Source organism: Xenopus tropicalis, chromosome 9 (genome assembly GCF_000004195.4).
Source record: "Xenopus tropicalis strain Nigerian chromosome 9, UCB_Xtro_10.0, whole genome shotgun sequence".
NCBI classification, from domain to species: domain Eukaryota; kingdom Metazoa; phylum Chordata; class Amphibia; order Anura; family Pipidae; genus Xenopus; species Xenopus tropicalis.
This window is the reverse complement of record NC_030685.2, coordinates 54,022,688-54,029,122: the sequence shown is the minus strand read 5'-3', so window position 1 is coordinate 54,029,122 and position 6,435 is coordinate 54,022,688.

Here is a 6,435-nt window from a genome sequence, read left to right as displayed (position 1 = left end):
TCATTTTTGTTTATTTCTTGCTTAAAAGGAGACAACTCTTCATAGGCTGAAGGAGAAGAATGGCTGCAGCCAGAGGGTCACAGGGCTTAAAATAAAGTTAAAGAAACATAACTGTGTAGCATAAACATGATGTACTTTATGGCAAAGTGGAGAGAAAAAAAACATCCTATTAAATTGTTTAGACAAATAGTGTGCGCACTTGGGGGAGAGGTATTCACTTTGTTCATTGACCTTTTGTTAAAGGGGTGGTTTACCTTTAAGTTAACTTTTAATGTTCTAGAATTGCTAAATCTAAGCAACTTTTCAATTAGCATTCATTTTTTCTTATAGTTTTTGAATTATTTGCCTTTTTCTTCAAAATATTTCCAGCTTTCAAATGGGGTCACTGACCCCATCTAAAAAACAAATGCTGTAAGGCTACGCATTTATTCTTATTACTACTTTTTTTTTTACTAATCTTTCTATTCAGGCCTTTGCCTATTTGTATTCCCTTTTTGTATGTGGAAGTACGGCAAATTTATTGGTATGCGTACATACGTGGGGAGGAGTCAAAAGTAGATCGCCGGGGGAAAAAGTCTGGGCACCCCTGTTTTACATCATACTAAAAGTTAATTTAAAGGTGAACAACCCCTTTAAAAGAAGCCTTATGTTGGGCTAAGTTCTCCTATCCTAAAAGGCTAAAAATTTCCCTTATCCAAAAACAGAGTTGCACTTTCACCTAATGGTTTAAAATTAACTGGTGAGCACAACAAGGCTGTGACCACAAAAATTATACAAAGACAAGAGGATCCTCTGCACCCATACATTATCAATATATATAGGACATTAAGACCTTATGTTTATAATAGGGCTGTGGCTTTGGTACATAAATCCTTTAACTCCAACTCCTCAGGTAATAGTAACTCCAACTCCAAGGAACAGTAATATCAAAAAATGAAAATAATATAGAAATAATAGATTATGTTCTATTGCCCTGCACTGGTAAAAGTTCTGTGTTTGCTTCCATCCATAAATTAGTTTTTATAAACAAAGCTGCTGTATAGCCATGGGGGTTGCTATTCAAACTGAAAAAGGAGAAAAAGGCACAGGTTACGTAGCAGAAGACAAGCTGGGCAACAGTACATTATATTTTAATCACGTTTCATTGACATTATATAATTACTTGTCATTTAGAGGAGAATGCAAGTCAAAATTTAAAAAGCATACTGCCCAATAGTCCTCCTATTGTTTAGTAAAAACGCCACACTTTTGGCTCACCTAATCAAATATTTACTCAGTCACACTTACTTCACATTTTCTATCTGTTTTCTTGAACAGGCAGCCATCTTTAAAAAGGTATTCTCCCTTCCTTTCCCTCCTTGCTTCATACTGCACGTGTTTCATTCCCATCCCACTCCCCCCTCTGGCAGATCCGCTTCTGATTGGCTGGTGGGCATGTGTAGCTCAGAACAGGAGACAGGATCAAGTTACACACATGCTCAGAGAATAGGAAGGGGAGAGAGATTTCAGTGATGTCACTGGAGTCTTCACACTGCTGTAGGCTGCCAGCACCATATCTCAGAGAAGCAAGTAGGGATCTGGGAATTTAGATATGCAGTAAGTAAGAATGCCTTTAGACTTACTTTTAATTTATATTAACCTTTCCTAGTCCTTTAAAAGAACATTAGTGCAGTGAACAGGGCTGAACACACTTTTTGCTTATAATTTTATTTAGGAAATGTCAACGGTTTTTATTTCTTGCACTAAACAGACCAAAGTCTGAAATTAAAAAGTAAGGTCACATTCTACTTCCTGTTCTTCAAGTCAGAACAAATCTGCAGTCAACGGAGAAACCATCTGTACGATCTGCTCTTTATCTCACAGCCTTGCAGGCTGCAGCTTGGGGAAGGGGGGGGGGGTCTTCTTAGTGGACTGCTGGTTTTGTTTTGATAAGTGCCCTACGGCACAAAATGTGTAGAGACATTGGAGAGGTTTATTTTTTAATTCAACCTTACTTTTATTTTGTGGCCTTGTGAATTTTCAGTATGCCTGGAGGCCCCCATTCTTCTGTTCATTGACTGTTTTTCCACTCCCCTATGCTAAGGGTCTGGGGCTTGTGCACCTGGATTACCCACTAAATTTGGTGAGTTGATTTACAGTGGGTACTAGTAGTACCGTTTTTGTGGTTGTTTGTAACATTGCTTATTATCCAATTGATAAAATTGTATATCATACTATTTCTTAATGAATAAGCCACAGAACTCCCCAAATAAAAGGAATCTGGCAAATACCTTTTAACATAAACATACAGAGGCTAAAATCCATTTCACATCAAACTTTTTAGCCCACAAAAATATTGTACAAACCTGGCCACATAACTGATTAAAGGTCCCCATACAAGGGCCGATTCTAGCTGCCAATATCGGTCCCTTAGACCGATTCCGCAGCTAATCGGCCCTACCAATGGGCCTGCCCGACCAATATCTGGCCTGAAATCGGGCAGGTTAAAAAATCTAGTTGGATCAGGGACCGCATCGGCTCGTTGATGCGGCCCCCGAACCGGCTTTGCCTATGCCCGTCATTATAATTTCATTGTTTGGCCCCAGGGCCCGTAGGTCGCCAAGCAAGCAGATCTGAAGGTGTATGGGGACCTAAACTTTACTGGATAATCACAAAACACAAGCTCTCAGAGACATTGACCAACTCTTTGTCATTAGGGGATGATGATCCATTCCAGGCATTTTTAAGACCTTTCTTTTATGTTTCCTTTTTGAGTTAAGAGGTATTACTTTTTAAATAATCCAGAATTGGGTCACTGTGACCCTAGTCAAATGGGGTTAGTCAGCATTTCTGTGCTTCTGATGAAACTGAACCTGCTGCGTGTTGTGTAAATGGTAAATGTACTAGGTACCATAAATATTATGGAAAGCCTTAGAAATAAGTTTAAGAAATAAAAATAGAGGGGCGCTACATGCCATGTAACAATATGATGAAAATTGAGTTACTAACTCTGATATAATTAATGGTCAAATGAATCCACTCTTGATAACCTGAATGAAGATTCCATCTGTACTTTGTTCTTTAATAAAGTGCTGGTTAAAGAAATTAACTATTTATATAGGTTCCCCTATTAACACAAGTGCGCAGTACAAAAAATGTTGGCAAGCCCCCTTTTGTGTGCAATATAACCAGCTCACATTCAACTATAATAAGCAGTTCATTGATTTAAAGTGTTAATTAAAAGTCAGTGCATTGGGTATCAGTGAAGTTTGCCCCCCCCCCCTGCCCTTACGGAAGAAGATTTTCCCGGGCCCGGCACAACATTACCCTCTCGCCCCCCTGATGGCAGTCCAGGGAAGTGGCCCCAATGAGGGAACATGTGGGCAGGAACAGAAGAAGCTGTGACAGGCATATATGGGGATAGGGTGGGGTTAAGAAATGAAAATGGCAAATGGAATCATGAAAAGGGCAGTAACTGATGCATGGTGGGTGGATGAGATTGACTAATAGGGAGAGGAGAAATAGAGCTTGTCGTCAAATAGGTGGTGAAGGTGGCACTAAGGGAGAGGGGAGACCTGGACATGAGATAATGGTGTATCTGAGAGAGAGAGGCTGGGTTGCTGTTGGCTCTTGGGGTTGAAGAGAATGACGCATGGGGAAATTGGGGGAGAGAATGGCATGTACAAAGAGAGAGGGAATGGCACTTAGACTGGCACACAGGAGTGTGGGAGGAGTGAAAAGAAACCTGACTGTGCTGTAAATGGTGCTTAGGGGATGAGGGGTATGGAGCAGGGAGTGGCACATTAGAAGTGGGAGTATGGCATAGAGCAGTTCTGTCCAACTGGAGGCCCGCGACCCCCCTCTGTGTGGCCCCCCACCTGTCTGGCTGCTTTGATAGTTTACTCTTGTGTAAGCTTTAAATGGTATCAGTACTGTGATTAACTGGCCCCCCTGCATGGTTCTCACCTCAGATTCAGGCTGTAATCAGGCTGTATTGTTTAAATATGTAATCCCCTGTGTTGTTCACACCTTTTAATCTCTGCATTGTTCACCCCCTGCAGTGTTCACACCTCAGGCTCAGGCTGTAATCACCCATATTGTTCCCCTGTTCACACCTCAGGAGCAGTAGAAACCCACAACTAATCCCTGCACACTACAAAAAGAAAATATACTGACATAGACATACTGATGTGGTACTTCAATTAAAATTTTTTTTAATATATATTGTGCAGACTGTAGGAGCCGTGCCAGCATTGTGTCACTGTAGGCTGCCTGTGTGCTATACACACAGGCATCATAGGGCAAGCAGAGTATGGCACACACAGGCAGGGTAGGGAAGGCAGAGTATGGCACACACAGGCAGAGTATGGCACACACAGGCCAAGTATGGCACAAACCAGCCAAGAATGGCAAACACAGTGAAAGTATGGCACACGCAGGCAGGGTAGGGAAGGCAGAGTATGGCACACACAGGCCAAGTATGGCACAAACCAACCAAGAATGGCAAACACAGGGAAAGTATGGCACACAGGCAGGGTAGGGAAGGCAGAGTATGGCACACACACACACAGGCAGGGCAGGGAAGGCAGAGTATGGCACACACAGGCAGGGTAGGGAAGGCAGAGTATGGCACACACAGGCAGGGTAGGGCAGGCAGAGTATGGCAGGTTTTTGCTGTACTACAACCATTAATATGGGTATGGTCGTGATAACATGGGTGTGGTTTCAAGTGGGTGTGGTTTCAAAAATGGGAGTGGTCAAAACTGGCTTCCATTATCGACTGTAGGTCGGAAAAATTGCGGCCCTCGGTACAACAGAAGTTGGACAGCACTGGCATAGAGAAATGGTAGATGGAGAGGGCAACTAGGAGAAAGGCACTGCAGCACGGCATTGACGTGGATAAGCCAGCCCCCCCCCCAATGGAGGCCCTGTGGTAATCACAAACCCCGAAAACATAAGATATTTTTTTTCAAACCAAGGGAACTCCCCAAATCCCAGTCTGAGGCCGCCCCCCCTGTCTTTATTCTGTGTGTATTTCACTTCCTATAAAGTCTTATGTTTATATACCAGAAAACCTATGTGATACAATAGTGGCCCGCCAGCTTTCTATGGAAAGTCTCTCATATAACCCACAGAGGGCTCTCTTGGGTCCAGCTTGAATGGGCACACAAGTAACTGCTTTCAGGTCAAATGTTTTTCAAACATTTTTTTTTTTTTGCCTATTTTGATGTTAAACATATTTTTGTTGCAAGGGTTGCTGTTGGCACTTGGGGTTGAAGAGAATGATGGATGGGGAAAGAGGTAAAAGGTCTGGGACTTGTACTCCTAAAAGTGGGGGAGAGTGTCATGTACAAAGAGAGAGGGAATGGCATTTAGACTGGCACTGCATTGATGTGGATTAGCCTGGGGGCCCCCCTGCTGTCAGTGAGTTGCAGACTTGGGAGGGGAGTGCGGGAGCTTTGATGCCTGTAGGTCCTTTCCCGTACACAGCCTTCCTTACTGCTCATTTGTCGCTGAAGTTTTAGTCACGGTAAAGCTGCACAGGGATTGGGTGAGTGAAGTTTGAACTTGGCACCCAAGCTCCCGCCCTCCTTTCCCAAGTCTCCAACAATGCACCCCCCCCCCCAATCTTATTCAAGTAAAATCCACTGGTACTGTTCCACCCCCCAGCTGAGAAATCCAGGGAGTCAACATGGCATCGACAACTGCCACTTGAGGGTCCCTTGTGCATGCAAAGAAGTGAAGTATTAAAGGAACAGTAACACCAAAATGAAAGTTTTTTTAAATTAATTAAAATATAATGTACTGTTGCCCTGCACTGGTAAAAGTTGTGTGTTTGCTACAGTAACACTACTATAGTTTATATAAATAAGCTGCTGTGTAGTCATGGGGGCAGCCATTCAAACTAGAAAAATGGAGACAAGGCACAGGTTACATAGCAGATAACCTCTCTAGAATACAATAGTGTTTTATCTGTTATCTGCTATGTGCCTTTTCTCCTTTGAATGGCTGCCCCCATGGCTACAGAGTAACTTTGTTTATATAAGTTTCTGGGGAAAACACCCCAGTTGTACCAGTGCAGGGCAGCAGTACATTATATTCTAATTACTTTTATTTTTTGGTGTTACTGTTCCTTTAAGCTTACTTCCTTTACTGCATATGCTTTAAAGAAAAATCACGCTTGTGAGTTGTATTTTAATGAATCAAATATTTTTAAATTGTTTCTATACAATTGTTTTTTTGTTTCCTGTTTTATCATCTCTGGGAATTGTGTCTCAGAAGGGCTTAGCTGCCTGATATTTTTAAAAATGCATCATTGGTAGGATTTGAATTTAGAGACGGCACTGGAAATTGTACAGATTTGCATGAAGTGAGGTAGTTTGCTGTTGAACCTTGACACCATAAAGTTGACTTTGGGGTGACCCCATTTGTTAATTAACATGAGGAAGACTTCCT